Source organism: Vulpes lagopus, chromosome 2 (genome assembly GCF_018345385.1).
Source record: "Vulpes lagopus strain Blue_001 chromosome 2, ASM1834538v1, whole genome shotgun sequence".
Taxonomy (NCBI): Eukaryota; Metazoa; Chordata; class Mammalia; order Carnivora; family Canidae; genus Vulpes; species Vulpes lagopus.
Window position 1 is genome coordinate 89,615,892 of NC_054825.1, and position 19,283 is coordinate 89,635,174.

Consider the following 19,283-nt stretch of genomic DNA (forward strand, 5'->3'; position numbering starts at 1 on the left):
TCACACTCTGGTCATATTGACTTTAGTTTTTAGAATGCACCTGTTCCTTTTTTCCTTTGAACTTTCACAGATGCATTTCTCTCTAAATTAATCCATCCTCTTCCAGCCCTCATATAATCCTCACTAACTCTTTTTATACCATTATAAGTTAGTGTAGAAGTGACTTTTTCTAAGTAGGTTTCCTCAACCCCTAAACGATCTAAAAGTTGGATGAAATCTTCTACCATAGGGTTCCATAACATTCTTCAATTCATCCATTATGACAGTTTATGTTATTATTGTTGTTATTGCTTGTTTGTTTATCTGTGTTACAATATCATAAGCAATGGAAAGTCTCTCCAGTGTATTCTAGAATTTTCCAGACAGTAGACAAGTCCTAGAAATATACTATGCATTTGCTGAAAGTTAATGAGTGAATGTTCTTCCTATTTGCTCATATACTGCCTTTTTTTTTAAGCCATAAAATATTGAACAATTTTACCTTTGCTCTGATATTCCAGATGAAATCCTTTTCTTCAAAATCCATTATTAGCTTTTTTTTTTTTCTCAAAATTTACTCATTTTTCCCTTACTCTAGGGCTTGGTGAGTAATGTTAGTGGGCAAATGTGTTTAAAGAAAAACTAGGACTTAAAAAAAGGGTGACATCAGAATTGAATCTCTTTAAAACTATTCGCATATCTCAGTGAATGGAGTGACTCATTTCCATCAAATTGTGCTATAGAAATAAAAATGAACAAGATGACTTTATATTTGAACACATTTGAACAAAGGATGGCTTTGTTTCAAAAGGCTTACTCATCATTTCACATTTGAAGGGTGTATGTGTGCATGTGCTTAACCCACAGCAACTTCCAATGAGGTTGAGTAATTCTATCCAAATTTGTTCTTCAACCATGGAGTATACCTGTTGAAAAGAAGTCTAATTTGTGGTTCTTCTCATCATGTTGAAATGAAGTATTGGCCTATTCGTTTTTTAAAATAAGATCAGATTTCAGTGAAAATCATGTTTATGCATTAGAGGAAAATAATTGGTCTCAAGATTAACCATAAACAATTGAAAAGTTATGTTCCTAAGGTATTTATAGATTTTTGACATGTTTAAATATGATCCAAGTTTCTTAGAGCTGCATATCAAAAACACATAAAAGCTATATTTTAAGATTATATAATTTAGAGAAAAAGGCACTGATACTACAAAGTGACTCAAGAAAATTTCATTATGCACAACACATGTTTGTTTTTTAGTAAGTTATGATATTCACAAAGGTGGATGTGTGTTTTCTACACTCCCTAAGACTCATCTCACTACTAGTGAAAGGAGATCTCAGATTTATTTCTATTCACACATACAGTCATTTACTAATCACATAATAACAAAAAACTGCTACCACACAGCCTGTTCTTTAATCTTGATACAATCCAATTCTTTAAAATTGCATGTGCTCTGACAACAACTTGCATAAAAGATTCAGTTGAGTCAGCTATGACAAGATCCTGGAAGCAGGCTTAGATTATCTTTCTAGTCAGCACAAGGCAACAGAAATCTTCCAACCTAATGTTTGGACAGAAGACTGTTACTAATAAAATATTAGCTACCACCCCTAAGAGTGAAGATTCTAGGCCTGCATAGATTCTTAATTTACACCCTATTTATATAAATTTTAATAGAGCCTTGAAAATACATTATTCAATCCTCATACCTCAAGTATCTTTAATTTCACAAGGAGACTCTATTTCTGTTATTCAATATGTTAGTTAATGGAATGGTTTACCAATGAAACCTGTTTCTGCTCTAATGTTAGCTGATATTTCTAGAGTAAGTATTTTCTGTTTGGGAAACTGACTATAATTAGAACTATCTACACTTTCTGCATCGGTATAAAAGATAGTATGCTAGCTCGATAACATTTTTTTTTTTTTGAGTTGTGAATTGATTTGCACAAGACTTTGAGATGAATTCATAAGGAAGTGGGGAGAACTTCCCTTTTTTCCAATTTTATTTAATGTGTGTGTTTTATAAAGTACTATTCTATTTTAAATTTTACATTCACTTTTGTAATTACCTTAAACTTTGATGAAGGAAGTACCTACTTAATTGTGGCCATTTTCATTTTCAGGAGATTGAGTGTGATCCTTCAGGGACTGCCTAACTAAGATTTATGGTGCTCTGCTTTGAGAGTGGAGCAATTAAGTCTATTTTTGTTTTATAGTCAAATGAGCAAAGAAAGCTTCATTTTAGGGAATTTGATACTAAGTATATCGATTAAGTATGCCATTAGAAAGAGTCATTGTGTTTATAATATCAAAATTTCTGTATGTGAAAATACATACTATATAATCCTGTTTGAATATGGGCATATTTAGATTTCCTTTAAAATGATTAATTCACTAACCAAGCAAGATTTGCTGAATCCTTCCCATGAAGTGGGTGAACTCAGATCCTGGGCAAGAAAAAATTAATCTTCAAATTTGCTAAGAGAGATTGAAAAAGATTGAGAGAAAGGGAGCACAGACAACAGAAAGATGGAGAGACCAAGAGACAGAGAGAAAGAAGAGGTAGGAGTGGGGAGAGGACAAAGAGAGAATTTGTAAAACTGGAGAACAAAATGTGTTCAAGCTAATACAAATAGGAGTTGAGGGAAGAATAGATATTCCAGGTATCATTGGAAGAAAGAATTGACATGGTCAAATTCACCCAGTTGTTCATAGAAGAATCTTAAATGTAGTCTTGATTCCTAGATTGTAAACAGCATCTGGAGTCATTTGATTTAGTTATAAACATTTATCTTCAAAAATAATTTTGTTCTGTGTAATAGTACTAATAAAAAGTCCTGGATTATTTTTCTCTATATTTTATGGATGGTTATCTAGATGTAACCAGGTGATTAAGCTCTGTACAATGATATATATGTGAAAATGCAAGTGTTTGGGGAAAGCAGTTTTCTAAGAATTGATAATCCAGGTGTAAAGTCCCTCTTCTTAATCATTTCCTTTTCTTTCTCTCTTAGGCTTGGGTATCTCATATAATGACTGTGGCCATTATGGTGATCAGAAGGTACAACCACAAGTTAGAATGGCAAAGAACAGAGATGGAGGCAAACTCTCTGAAGACAACTGATGCCCATATCAGCTTGGCTACTCATCTTCAGACTTGCTGAAGACTGCTCATCTTCAGACAAGGAATTAGGTGGTATTGTCATAGTGATATTTTTCAAAAGAAGCAAAAGATAAGTTAATCCTTTTTTCCAATAGTAAAGTCTGGTTTCAAATTCTATTTCTTCAGGATTTCTAAATGGACCAGCAATTCTTGAACTATATTACCAGCCTCCTACTTTTATTTTTCCATTTCACTCCAAAGCAACAGCATTTTCAATAAGTGCTTGTGAATGTGTTCATGTCAGAATGCAAACAGTTTATATGGAGTTAATAACATCCCCTTGCCTGCTGATAGCTGAATATTGTTTTGATACAATTAAGTGATGCTTTCATAAGAAGGGTTTCAAAATTTAAAAAAAAAGAAGGAAAAAAGTAAAATAAGTTGATTTTAAATCATGTGAAAGAGTAATGTGGGGGGCAGGAAAGAGGTGAGAAAATATTAGTTGCTAGGGATTTGAGAATAATAAATGTAAGAATCACAGAAAATAGTTCAGAATAAGTGAAGTTTGTGAGGGATGGAGGGCATCAGGGGTCAGGTTCAGATTCATAGCTATGACTTAGACCAGTGTGAAATGGTCAAATTAGTCAAGGAACTTAGCTTCTTGGCTTCTGCCACACTACTCAGAGTAGTCAAAAGTACACAGGTAAAAAGGGTAAAACTATTTTTTTTGTTTAGGTTATCAGAAGCATTACTTTGTTTTCTTAGGAACCAGCATGAAGAAATACATATTAAAGAGGAATTTATGTGTGATATCTTGCCATCCAGAGAATTCCTACAGAGAATTCTGTAAACCCCCCCCCACCCTTTTTTCTGAAATTTTACCTATTTTCTCATAAAAATGGTTGATCTTTCAAGCCAGAGAAATACAAATGAGTTTTGTTGTACACTAAACTCACTAAGAATTAATTTGTAAGGCTAATGGCTTTGGGGAAACAAAATGTACCTCTCTTTAAGTAATAATAAAAGCATCTTCAAAAATAAAAATAAAATAACAAGTTTCCCTTTGCCCGGACAAAGAATTTAAATTCAAAAACATTTTAAAAATAGTAGATCTTGGGCAGCCCGGGTGGCTCAGTGGTTTAGCGCCGCCTTCAGCCCAGGGTGTGATCCTGGAGACCCTGGATCAAGTCCCAAGTCGGGCTCCCTCTATGGAGACTGCTTCTCCCTCTGCCTGTGTTTCTGCCTCTCTCTCTCTCTCTCTCTCTCTCTCTCTCTCTGAGTGTGTGTGTGTGTGTGTCTCATGAATAAATAAATAAAATCTTTAAAAAAATAGATCTTAAAGAAAATATTCAAATTAATGTTTGTGTTATTAGAGATGGAATCAAAAGGGTCCTGAGACTTGATATTCTTTATATAAGGGAGCTATAGACATCAAAGAAAAGGAATGGTCCTGAGTTACAGTGTATAAAAGAGTTACAAGAACTTTGTCAATTACTCCCTTGTCTTGAAAGAAATTCTGGAAAGGCCACACATCTTGTGACTTTTGTATAAAAGTGCTAATATGCCGTTATAAACCACTAAAGACTTTTCACTCTGTCTTATTAAAGAAAAAAGTGAAGGAAAGAAAAAGAGAATGAAAAAGAAATATTAAAAGCTTAATAAATATAACTGGATAAATTATATTACAGGTGTGAGAAAATTGCTGAGAAGCAGTGGGATATAACGAATGGCTAAAATACTCACGATTTATAATAAGATTACCTGGTTCAAATACTACCTTAGTTATTATCCACACGTGTCTCTAAGACTTGACCTTTTCTTTCCTGAAATGGAGTTGACACAAGTTGTAATGAGGTCTAGATGTGATAATATATAACGTGCCTAGGATGTTGCCTGCCATACATTAATAGTTTAATAAATGTTATTATTTATCATCATTATCTATTATTCATATTTAATTATTAGCTGATGCTAATGGAATGATAAAATACATAAAATATGTGGCTATAAATTATTATACCAACTTGGAATACCTTTTGGATTTTAGCAGGATTCACAAAATTTGAATATTAGGTGAAATGGTTATCAAAAAGATCTCTGAGAGGGGCACATGGGTGGCTCAGTCAATTAAGCATCTGGATCCTGATTTCGGCTCAGGTGATGATCTCAGGGTTCTGAGATCAGCCCTGAGTGGGGCTCCATACTCAGCAGGGAGTCTGCTTGAGTTTTTCTATCTCCTTCCCCCTATTCATGTGTGTGCGTGTGCATGCATGTGGCACATGCTCTCACTCTCTCTCTAAATAGATAAATCTTTAAAAACTTTTAAAAATGATCTTTGACATATCTCCAATAATCTTTCACTGTACAGCCATCTCCATGTAGCATGTCACTTCTTGTGAGATCAAGAACTCACTGTTCAGCCTAAAAGTAAGGTACATAAAAACAGTTTTATAGGCTTACCAATTTTCCAAGGTGTAATTGGAAAAATGCAGGAGTGAATCTGGATTAGGGGTCCCTAAAGCTCAATGATGGATGAAAAACAGGTATGTATGGTCACAATCTCTGACTATGCCTCTGAAAGGATCACAAATCCCAGGGGTCCACAGCCATCCTACTGTGGATGGCCAGGGAAAGACCAGAGCAAAGTTGAGGAAAGAAACTTCTGTTTTTAAAATACTAGAGGCCTCTGCATGCCCTTACCAAATAGAATCCCATGCTAGTCTTTTTTTTTTTTTTTAACTTTTATTCCCATCCCCTCCATTCCACAGTTACATTTCTCCTTAAGTATATAAAAACTAGTGAAAAATAGAGCAAGTTCTTCAACACTATATAATTGGGTACCACTGGTACAGAATAAGCCTGGAAGAGATAAACTATAAACTTAGAGCATCCCAGATGAGTTTTTCCATTGATTCTTCTGTTAATTCAACATTTGTGCTAATTGCAGAAACTAGTGTGAAGCCTCCTAGGTGCCATAAAACCTATGCTATTTTTCCATACAAAAACTTCATCAGCTCTTAAATGGCTAAACCAAGCAATCCTTATAGGATTCAGAATTGAGAAGGAACCCCAAGAGGGCCACAAACAATTTATTGGTGTTCCTATGGATGTCCAGTAAGTCTGATAGTTTATCTGGGATATTTGCAAAAAGTTGTCAGAGATCTCTCAGGATCCATAAAACTCAGATTTGCATAGATCACTCCTTTGCAAATTAAAGGGTGAGAGTGGTTCCCTGTGAACTTTTGCAGTATACTGAGCTCCAGCTACATGGGGTTTCACTTGCAGTAGGAATTAATGGATTTTTCTCTGATTATGTATATTGCTCTTTTTGAAGAAGGTTATACTGAAAGATTACACATAACACAAAGGTGTAACTTAGAAAATTCTGTGGCTTTACTGAGGAAGAATAAAAAGAGAACTCAATGACCTTAAAGAAATAAAGTAAAGAATAAGGTGATTTTTGAAAGAAACATTATCAATCTGCATTGAAAAAGAATATTTCAATTCATCCCAGTAATAAATTAATGTGTTTAGTTTTTCTTCATATAAAATGCCTATTGTTTCTTAAAGCTATTAAGTTAATCGAACACTTTAATTTTACTTTTAAAGTGAATACTGTTAATGTGTAAAAAGAATTCATCAATTGAATATTAAATATTAAAGCTTCAAAAAGTGTCATTTATAAAATATATATAAATATTATTCATAAAATAAATATAGATAAATGTGGACTAACAATAGACCTATGGTTCTACTCCAAATTTACAGGGGATTTCTAATCTGAAGCACAACTTAATTAATAAAGCTCCTAATCAAAATCTTTAAACTCTAAATATCATGAAGCTGCAACATTGTCTATTTAGGCTATAAACCTTCATATTCAAGGATCATGTGTGATCTGTCTATGATGCTATTTATAAGCATGAAACACAGTACTGCTTTTTATCCAGAGGCATTATGGACAATGCTTGATCTTGCATGAAAATCCCATTATATGAAATCCTATTAATGATATATAAAAATCTTACAGTATAATTTTCCATCATATTAGTGATACATCATATCACATTATAGTTTTCTTGTCATTAATATTGTGTTTATGCCTTTAGCTAGAGCTAAAAAGGGAATTATTAATAACTTGTAACAAGAACTTTTCAATTGTCACATTGTTCTACATGTCTCTTTACATACTAACAGAGTTACTTTCAAAGTAGAGAAAAAAATGCATGTAAAGTTATATGACATATTATGCATGACTAACTCATCCTAATGTCCAAATAAAAGCTGTAAAATCAAGATGAAAACCAAAACTTAAAAATCTATGACCTCATAGTTAATGACTGAGAGTACCAATGGGATTAAGCAGTAAAATTAGCATCGCTCTCTAAAAGATTTTTTTATAATCAGAAATGTGCTGTTTACAATTTTTCCCCATTCTCCACTTTTTTCTAGGTTCTTTTTTCTTCTGTTGATTCCCTGCTCTATCTCCTATTTTTCAAAGTCCTATTCCAACTTCATAGTTGAAGTTTTAATACTGAACTTTCCCATATAATACTGTACAAGCAGTATTGACTTTGTGTGTTTTTATTTATCCTCTTTAATCTCATCATTCTAATTAATTTCACTCATCTTAGTGGTTGTGACTTGCCTTACTGAGAATACTATTAAGGGCTTTCTGACTCTAGTTTAAAATATTCTAAAGAATTCTGGGAAAGTGTGAGGGGGCATACCATATTCTGATCATAGAAATAGATAAGTCCACATGTTCTGTGGCTAACCCAAATATTTAAGGGTGACACTTGTGATCTTGTCAGGTTCTGGCTAGTAATTTACCATTCTTTTGTTTATTCCCTAATTAGAATGATATTAAATACTCAATATGGTTAAAAATCATACTAGTGCTCAAGAAATTTTTAAAAATGAAGTATGTGTACCAATTTCCCTCCATGTCACAATTCTTCATTTCTAGGTTATTTCTTTTCGTCTTCATTTATTTCAAAACAACATAGAACTTGATCTAAGACTATGAAAAACATTTACCAAGTTAAAAACTATCCAAATCAAGGAAAATAAATTTATCATTAAGTTTAGTTAGTTGATTTATTGTATGAATTTTTTTATATAGCTATATGGATAAATTAAAAACATGTTCTAAATTTGTTGTAGATAGAGCTTATAAAGTCTCTTGCCTCATAGAGAAGATTAGGTTACCCTGTCTCAATACCTATGAACATGGTAGATCTTTCTCTAACCTCATCTGTAAAACAAGGGCGGCATAAGTATCTATTACACAAAATTTTTGTAAGGATTGAGTTAATGTATGTTAGTCTTATAGAACCCTGCCTGGTTATATAATATATGCTCAATTAATATTTGCTGTTTTTGAAGGCATTGATAACACTTAACATAAAACTTACATACATTCATGTGTTTTATTTGCATAGTGACCACTTTAAAAAATTTGAGTCAACATGGAGATGAAAATGCCATGTAAGAGAAGAAGTTAGAAAGAAATATAAAAAAGGGCATAGGGTTCTCTGAATGAAGTTAAGAGGGTAAATTAGTGCATCCCCAGTGAGCTGATTGTAATTCAAAACCCCTTTTTAGTTATGCTTCTGGAGAGAAAATGCAAAAGTGAAACTTAATGCACTGTATTGTTTTCTTCCTTTCTACAATTCAATTCAGGCTTTTCTCTCCTGTGGTTTTGACAAAATGATGCTGAGTAATTTTTCAATTTTATTTTATTCTTGACCCTCACAGAAACATTTGCCTAGGATCTTAGTTTTATTTGTCATTCTATATCGTATCTTGTTAATGTTAGAAATGAGAAGTAAGCTGTCTATGCCACAGGATCCCATCATTAATAACCATGAAATGTTATGAGCAGAAACACTGTCACATCAGCCCTTTAAAAGTGAAAGACCTAATAGTAAACAATCCCTCAATAACATGCAAATTCTTGTTTTTTAAAAAATTGTCAATGTTCCATTTGTAACCTTATTCTCCAATAAGAATCTGATTGAAGCTTAAAATTCTTTAGAACTGAATTTTAGCAATAGTTACTATAAGTACAATATTTATTCTTTTACTTATCAGTGGGGGCTTCAAACAACTAATCAGCTTATCATATAAGGATCAATTAAAGAACATTAATTATTATAAATGACATTTCATAGAATAAAGGACCATCAAGACAGTCACGGTAGTTACTAAGCAGAATCCATGTGGGTGGCGTGAAAGGAGCATATAATTCAGAGTGTAGAGAAGCAGGTGGGAGTAAAGTGTATCATGTTACTTTGTAAGCAAAACAGAACAAGCCCTTCAGTCACTGTTTCTCTTCTGCTAGAAGCTAATATTGCTGAATTTTTTGACCTCCCTTGTATTTCTAACTATCAACTTTAATGCAGCCACATAAGCAAATAGATAGTCATATACTCCAGCCTTTATAACATCCTGGAGGTTCTGGTAAATATTAACCCAATAAGCAGATAAAGAAATGGTATACATATTATTTTATCACTAGCTGCTGGTGTGTGTGTGTGTGTGTGTGTGTGTGTGTGTGTGAAGGGAGAGTACATCATTTGTTATAATGTGTTATTTGCTAATATATATATAAAAGAGTATTAGAATGAGTCATTATTCTCTGGAAACCAGATTCTCCCCAGAGACTTCCTCTCTTTGGGTAAGTTAGCTGCTTGCGCGTTAACCATTTCAGGGCGCTGATGAGTCATGTCTATAAATAACACTCACCACTGCATCCTAGTCAAACTTCCAAACATATAGAGAACACTAAGGAAGGAAAAAGATAAGGTGCTGCGATTTACATATTTCGGAATGTTTCCGTTTAAAAAACTCAACCTAGCTTCAGGACTTCCCTTTAAGGTCCATGAGCCACAGGGTCTCTGAGGATGAGTTCATTGTCTTTCAAGCCACAGCAAACTTGAGCAAAGTGTGCTTGAAAACACAAATGTAGACATTTGCCTCTGGGACCTTTCTGGCCAGTGCTGATGGAGTCCACGTCTAGTTTCCTGGACACAGAATTGACTGCCATGGGTGGTGACATAGTTTAGTGATACTTGGCATCAATGAAGTCTGTGTGCTATATTCTAAAATGATATAAAAGCCTTAGAATTTTTTTAAAGCTTCTTAGTTCCTCCCCCGTGTAGTTATTTTAGACTTAGACTTAAATATATAGAAAATTTCTCCAGGCCTGGCTATAGATCAGTCTTTCTATGTGAAATTAAAGTACATAGTAAATCCTCTGTTTCGCTCGTTTTCTGATCCTCCATTCTACCCATAACCAAATTAAGCTTTTAAGTGTGCTTGGAAAATCATCTTGGGTAGAACATATGTTTTTTTGTTTGTTTTTCTCCAAAATACCTGGCCCACTAGTCAGCTTTGTGGATGACAGGTAAACAAAATTATCTAATGGTCAGAAGCTACTGAAAGGTATTTCATCACAGAGAAGGCTCTGTTGTAAAAAAGTTCTTTTTTGTTCCTCGGACATCACCTCCACCCACAGGAAATAATTGCTGAAGATTTCCGTCTTGATTATGTCATTCTATCTTCCCTCCTGTGTTCACTGGAAAAGAGAAAGGAGCCAGCTGGCTCCGTATTATTTGCATCATAATGATCAAATAGTTGGAAAACTTCATCTAAAGTAACAATCAATATCATTATAATAGTATTTGCTATCTGATATGCATGTGTATAATAGATGTATGGATTGGATTGGATTTATGCCAGGGCCATTAAGTTCATTCAGGAAATATAATAGCAACATCATATATAAGAAGCCTGGACTGGGTGAATAGATTGGGAATCTGAATTTTAATAGGAACTGGTTGCCCAATTAGGAGACAGGTGCTGAGATGGAAATACATTCAACTAGATCAATGCCTTCGGAATCGTTTTTGAAAACATTACTGGTTAGTTCTTTTGATAGTTATAAAGTTATGGGTTTTATGTGTGTCTACTAATATGGATGGACATATATGTACAATGTGTATATATCATCATATTTCACAGAACCGTATACAATAGTAGCTTGATTTTAAAAACAGTAATAGCAACAAAGATGAATTGAGCTATCTCTAAAGTTATACATTCATCTTTCATCATTATATCATGTTGGTTAAGAGCACAGGCTTTGGAATTGGGTTCAAGCATTACTTCAGAAAGGAATCCATCAGTTGAGGCTGATTCTAGAGACCAGAAAGCTCACAAACCTGAGGCAAACTAACCAAGTGTAAAATTACATTCAGGGGTAGAGGAAAGTGGTGAACTAAATATTTAACACTTCATCAAAATAGGGTTGCTTCCTGTAAATCATCAATGCTTCATTTGATTTTCCATTCAATTGATAGGGTACAGTCTGATATTCAAAAATTTTTTTTGGGAAAAGTCAGATAAGTTGGTTGTATCTGAAATATGTAGAATCAGAAATTAAGCATTTATTCAACAATATAATTACACATTTAGCTCTTAGCTCTGAGGTTTTCCTTCCTTAAATTTTACGTATGCAGAATGAAGGCATTAATGTTTAACCCATGGCATTTTCGTGAATATAAATCAGTTAAAAATTGTTTTTGGCATCTAGTAAGTGTTCATTAAAGTTAGCAATTATTATCCTAACTAAAGTATTATTATGTTCAAAATGTATAATTTATTCAAGAAGCACTTTCTGTCTATTACTTTTCAGGTGTCTTGAAAATTTCCAGATGAACAGAAGAAACTCTGGAACCAGCTTCTTTTCTTTATTGAAAGAAAGGATATTGAGTTGCTGCATATCAATTGGGACCCCGATTTGTGTTTGTCTTAACTTTCTTATCGAGTAACCTCATATAGGATCTGCAAACTGAAGTTTCACAGAGATGCGCTGGTAAATGTTTAACAACTGGCTGTCCAAAATGAGGAGAGGCTCTCTGCTCCTCCCCATTGGACAGACAGCCACATCTTCTGGTGCAGTGCCAGCCGCGTCCCCGAGACACTATGGTGAGGGTCGGAGTGAACAAATTAGGCCGTATTGGGCGCCTGGTCACCAGGGCTGCTTTTAACTCTGGCAAAGTGGATATTGTCGCCATCAATGACCCCTTCATTGATCTCAGCTACATGATGTACATGTTCCAGTATGATTCTACCCACGGCAAATTCCACAGCACAGTCAAGGCTGAGAACGGGAAACTTGTCATCAATGGAAAGTCCATCTCCATCTTCCAGGAGCGAGATCCCGCCAACGTCAAATGGGGTGATGCTGGTGCTGGGTATGTTGTGGAGTCCACTGGGGTCTTCACCACCATGGAGAAGGCTGGGGCTCACTTGATGACCCCAAGAGGGTCATCATCTCTGCTCTTTCTGCTGATGCCCTCATGTTTATGATGGGCATGAACCATGAGAAGTATGACAACTCCCTCAAGATTGTCAGCAATGCCTCCTGCCCTACCAACTGCTTGGCTCCTCTGACCAAAGTCATCCATGACCACTTCGGCATCATGGAGGGCCTCATGACCACCACCATGCCCTCACTGCCACCCAGAAGACCGTGGATGGCCCCTCTGGGAAGCTGTGGTATGATGGCTGAGGGGCTGCCCAGAACATCATCCCTGTTTCCACTGGCACTGCCAAGGCTGTGGGCAAGGTCATCCCTGAGCTGAACGGGAAGCTCACTGGCATGGCCTTCCGTGTCCCCACCCCCAACCTGTCAGTTGTGGATCTGACCTGAGGACCAGGTTGTCTCCTGTGACTTCAACAGTGACACCAACTCTTCCACCTTCAACGCTGGGGCTGGCATTGCCCTCAATGACCACTTCTTCAAGCTCATTTCCTGGTATGACAATGAATTCGGCTACAGCAACTGGGTGGTGGACCTGATGGTTCACATGGCCTCCAAGGAGTAAGAGCCTCCTGGACCACCAGCCCCAACAAGAACAAGAGGAAGAGAAAGGCCCTCAGCTGCTGGGGAGTCCCTGCCCCAACTTAATTCCCCAACACACTGAAAATCTCCCGACCTCCAATTTACATCCTAGACCTGGAGGAAGGGGAGGGGCTTGAGGAGCCCTACCTTGTCATGTACCATCAATAAAGTATACTGTACCCAGCCAAAAACAAAAACAAAAACAAAAAACAAAACAAACAAAAACAAAAACAAAAAAAAATGAGAAGGAGAGCAAGACAGTGAGTATGACAGCAGTTAAGAACTCCAAAATTATAGAAACTGCCAGTTCCCATGGTGTAAATACTCCTCCTGTATAAAATCTGAGCTGATTTTAAGTTACCAGAACAAGGTCACTGAACACAGATTTGAGAAGAAATCCTACAAATCACTTTGGAATGGCTACAGTATACCCTTAAATATAAAGCTTGCAAGTGATGCTCAGCAGCAATTTGAAAGAGGGCAATTTTTATGTTCATGATAAGGTTTGAACTCCCAACAGAAGTGACTTGCCAAAAATCAAACAGAACTTTTACAAGACACAATAGCATCAAGTATAGTTTAAAATCACCTCATATGGAAACTAAAAATAAATAAGAAAATAATTTGTTTTGGACTAGAAGGAGAAATGCAAAATAATTATAAAGATGATATATTTTAACAGACATGTGTATAGCACTACCTATGTGCCAGGCATGCTTCCAACTTTGTAAATGCGAACTGATTTGAATATTAATTCACTTGAAAAAGTAACTCATTAAAATGAAGAGTCTTAGAATATAATCCACTTTGAAAAAAATAGCCATGTTCTACCAAAGATTGGAAGTGATTTTGCTGTGTGCGAAATTAGAGACCAGATCTGTAAGATGGGAATTGTAGTCGTCCTCAAGAAGAATAAGAGTCTGAATGAGGAAAATGATGAGCACAGAAGGAAATTAAATTATTTTAACTGTAAATAATATAATAAATACAACATGAAATAAATAACAATAAAATAATATCACAAGGAAAACAGTGGTAATTTATAAAGCACACATGTCTAGACTGCTTTGCAAGTATTTTTTCAGTGGTTCATATTTTCATTCATATTTTGAGTACTTTACTATGTGATAGGTACTGAGTTCATTCACAAAACTGACAGCACGGTGAGTGGGAGAGATCACGCTTCCTTAGAGCCCTTAGTATAATTGGGAGCTTATATTCTTTGCAAGTTAGGGTTTGGAATGTTAGCAAGTGTACCCAAAAAAATCCCCAAAGCTTGTCGGCTTTTAAATAAGTGTATGTCTTATATTGACCCAAATTCTAACATGGATTTTCCTTTACAGCAAATGATCTATGCCACAAGGTTATTTAAGAAATCAGGAAAATTCCACCATATGGCTCCTATCCTCTGATCCTAAAAGTTCTTTCCATCAGCAGATGGAGAAAAAGAGGTATTTGTGGGTCATGCCAGGGGATATTAAAGGCCAGTTATGGGAAAGACACATATAACCTCCACTCACACCCCTAATGGCCATATCCAGTTGCAAAGGAGGTTGAGGGAAGCCATCCACCTGCGATCTCAGAGGAAAGAAAAATGAATTTGATGTAACCAAAGTCCTGGCATATGTTCAGTTTCTCAGTTAATGCTTACAACCATCCTGTGTGTAGATAAAATGTTTGCATCCATTTTACAGATGGAGAAACAAACTTAAAAAGAAAAGATTAAATAACTTGCCCAAGTTAACATACTTTATGTCAAAGCTGGGATTTGATACCAGGTCATGATTTTACTATCAACATGTGGAGGTTTTTTGTTCTTGTTTGAGTTCTTTCATTGTGCTTTGTTTTAAACATTTCGGGAAAAATAATTTTGGTGACTTGAATCAATTTTTTTTCCAAGAAAACAAACTCCTCAACATTGAGAATTAGCTCCACTCTCAGGAAACCAACAAGATCAAATTACGTAAAAACATTTGCCTACCCTTTATTTTCCAATATGGAGATTTTACGCAGATAGTAGAAATTTTTTTGATAAAATCTCAGGGATACACTTTATACAAAACATACTCTTCCAAGTAGAATGTCACTTGCAATTAGTATCAGTAAGACATAAAATGCTTCCAAGGATGCAGCCATAAGCTTTAGTGATAAATACAGAATGATTGTTTTATTGTGGTTCAGAGAGGTATTTGACATACCATTCTGCTGTCTTTGGAAACTAATAAAATATAGTTTGAGAAGGAGAGTAAATAATTACAGATTTTTAAGCTCACATTTCATATGCTACCCAGCTCATGCCAATCTGAAAGTCACTAACTTTATTTAAGTCTATGTAGTGAAATTCCATTTGTCTTTGAGTTGTCATTCAGCTATGACAAATTCTTAAAATACCTTCCCAGAGCATGTAGAACTTGATGAAATATCCTTAAACCATTTTAAGCAGTTAATAGAGATAAGAATATTGTGAAAAGATTTATTTTATTTATCTATTTAATTTTATCAGAAAATGTTAATTTACAAGCAGGTATATTCACATACACCAAGTGGTAACTGCAGTAAAGGAATTTTACACTGTAATAATCATATACTTTTATTAAGCTTTTAGACTTACTGGAAGTGAATTTTCTTTCTACTTTGATAGGATGGCAATAGGCACTTTAGATCTCAGATCAATATGTAGAAATATTTATTTTACACAGAGAGAAGCAAAGAGATTCTATATTGTTTTAAGATTCATTTTGCTGTGTCATATGAACTTATTTAGAAGCCTCCTTCTTGTCAGCAAAAATATTTTGTTTCAAACTAAGACAAAATGTGTTTCTCTTTTGAGAAAGCATCTTAAATAGAGAAAAACTTCAAAACAGCATGTTAGAATTATTTTTATTACTAAAGGCTTTAATTTTTGAAAAAAAAAAAAAAAAGAAATAGAGAGATGGTATAAAGACAGGAGATTTAAACTTCCAAGCAATGGAATTCCATACCTAAAATTTCCTACAAAAACAACTAGCTGACTAAAGATGGTACCATTGTCTAGAATTTAGCACTGGGAAGAAAATAAGCTAGATTCAAGCATTTATAGTTTATACATATGTCTATTTAAAGGACTTCCAACCCCATAGCCCTTTGCTGTTGTCAGCAAAGAAATGGAAAATCCAGTTACAATCATCTACTTGGTCTATCATTATTTAGGATGAAAACACAGTTTAGTCATTCACTAACTCAGAATTCTCTCTTTTTTAGCAACTTAATGCAGTATCATGAAACAACTGCCCCAGACGGTTTATAACAAGACTCTGTGCCAAAAATACATCACTTGTAAGGAAAACAGGAAACAGCAAAGAGAAAGTCAACTTTAACCAGTTTTCTGAGTCACCTCTTCCTGTGGATTCATCTGTCACAAAACTCCACGTATTTAGAAGGTTTTAAAGTGTGAATTAGAGGAAGAGTTAGAGCCTGAGAGGGCTGTTAATTGGTCTAAGCCACCAGCTCTTCTAAGGACTAGCTCTAGGCCAAATGATAAAGTGGTGAATGGCTCTTACACACCATCTCATCTCTCCTTTCTGTGCTCAAATCCCTGCTTTCTGGGCATCCAGAGGCCTCATGTCTTTATCTGGCTTCCCAGGACCTCATTCTTTATTTACCAAAATCAGTGCAGTTAGGTAATGGAGTAATTTAGTCAATTAACATGATAAACTAGTGCCAAGAGCAAGCACAATTTGAGATTTTTTTGAAAGATTCTTTGGAGTTACACAAACTATTTTGGAACTACTTCAAGGAGAAAGATGGTCAATTGATAATAGTAACCAAAAATAACAATCTGAATGTGTTCAGCATTTACTATGTCCAAGGGGTGAGCTACTTGTCTTAGATCATCTCATTAAAGCATTATAGCAACAAAAACAAAACTGTTAGGTAATTATTATACATATATTTAAATTGCATATGCAAAAATATATTTTAGTACAGGAGGAGACTGAGATTTGAACACAAGTAATATTCCAGAAGATTCCTAGCTGATACCTACTGAGGCAGGGAGTCAAGTACAGGCTGGTTTGGTCTCAGAGTCTGTCATTGTGTTGATCTATGTGGTTATTCATGGGGATTTGCTTGAGTATCATATCAGAAGTCCCAGGGAGTGCTCTCCAAATTCACAGATATGAATGAAAATCTCCTGACTCATGTCATTGGTGTGGCAGTCACGTATGTCACAAAAATTTCCCAGATGATTTAAATACACACTCTGATTGAGGACCCACGTACGTGGGGTTATTGGTATGTGAAGACATAGGTGAATACTCGTGTCATTTAATGAAGACTTTCTTTCTTTCTTTTCTTTCTTTCTTTCTTTCTTTCTTTCTTTCTTTCTTTCTTTCTTTTTCTTTCTTTTTCTTTCTTTTTCTTTCTTTTTCTTCTTTTCTTTTCTTTTCTTCTTTTCTTTTTTCTCTTCACAAAAGAAAGAGTAACTGGGTGACAAATCCTCCAATTCAAGTACTAGACATGCCTCCCTCCTGCAGGTACAGCCCATTTCAGGCAGTGCTGGAAATTTTGAGAGTTTCTCTGGATAAATTTCAAGTGCAGCAGGGGAGAGGCACTATAGGACCCATTTCAGACAGATTTTTCAGTGCAGATGAAAAACTCTGTGCTCCAAAGTGATTGAACTTGTCTTTCACTCTTCAAACCCAATGTTTCCATCATAATTCTTTGCTAAGAACACTTGCCAGCTACATGGTTCTAATAACATGGGTCCTGAAGTAGGAAATCTAGTTCTCATTCTTGCCCTACCCTTGTTTCTCTCCTCTTCCTTCACCTCCTGCTCCCCCTTCTTCTCCTTCTGCTTCTTCTGGCTTCTCTATTTGAGGGGTGATGGGGACTCTGGGGTTCTATTCTGGAAGGCTATATCAAAACAGCCATGGCTATAGCTGAGACACTCCAATTTGAAGAGTCTTGGACAACTCTCCCTTGCTCACAATTCCAGCTCTACTGCCCTGGGTATCCAACAAAAATTGTCATCATTTTTAGTATTTTTATTATTTTCTAGATGGGCTGCAAGTGCAGTTTTATCTTTGCAGCTGCTTTTCTGATATCAAGTGAGCTCTGTTGCTGATTCCCTTACATGCTATGTTTTATTAGTTCATTAGATAATTTGATGAGGAGCAGTAGGAAGTGCAATGAATTCTTCTGTTCCAGGCTAGTTATAGAGCATCAAGAAGACTTAATGCCAACTGATTTAGGCTCGAGAGAAGGCCTCTCAGTCCCCCTTACCTCCTTAGAGTCACTCAGTCTCATGGGATGGTGGGGACTTAGCCCATGTCTTCATATCCTCTTAAGTGCCTTCGAAGTAGAGACATGCACCCCAGACTACTGTAGACCTTCTGCCAGAGCTCTACATAAGGGTGCAAAACAGAAACTAGTCAAGATGCTAAAGAACATTCAATTGTAAGGTCATAGGTCATAGTTTTTTAAAAGATCTTATTTATTTATTCATAAGAGACACAGAGAGAGAGGCAGAGACACACACAGGCAGAGGGAGAGGCAGGCTTCATGTAGGGAGCCTGATATGGGACTTGCTCCCGGGGCTCCTGGATCATGCCCTGGGCGAAAGGCGGCACTCAACTGCTGAGCCACCAGGGATCCCCGAGGTCAAAGTTCATATTTGTATGCTGCATCCAACCACAACAATAATGGATTGAGCTTCTAGGAATAATAACATTTTATTTTATTTTTTATTTATTTTTTTTTTAATTTTTTATTTATTTATGATAGTCACAGAGAGAGAGAGAGAGAGGCAGAGACACAGGCAGAGGGAGAAGCAGGCTCCATGCACCGGGAGCCCGATGTGGGATTCGATCCCGGGTCTCCAGGATCGCGCCCTGGGCCAAAGGCAGGCGCCAAACCCGCTGCGCCACCCAGGGATCCCTAATAACATTTTAAAACACTTGTCCATCTTTTACACCCCACTCTTTTCCTAATTGTTCCTTTTCCTTTTCTTATTCAGGCAGGAGGGGCCAGGAGGGTGACGATGTGAAGGATGTGAAAGTACCTACTTCCCTCTGGACTGCTCAAATGTAAGTCGAGGCCTAAGGGTCAAAACTGTTTGCCATTGCTCAGCACTTTGGGGTAGAAACAAATGTTTTCAAAAATATGAGGGCACTAGAGATTTAGGCAATGGGGAAAAGATTTTTGGGTCAAAAAATAAGAATGCTTCATGACTTGACCACCCAGAATCAGATGATAGAATGTTGACTACAGATGATGACAATGGATAAGAGAGT

General features: G+C 35.8%; 1 pseudogene; it reads left to right on the forward strand.

Annotated features, from left to right (window-relative positions):
• Positions 1-12,086: 12,086 nt before the first annotated feature.
• Positions 12,087-13,163, forward strand: LOC121485221 (annotated as a pseudogene).
• Positions 13,164-19,283: the final 6,120 nt, after the last annotated feature.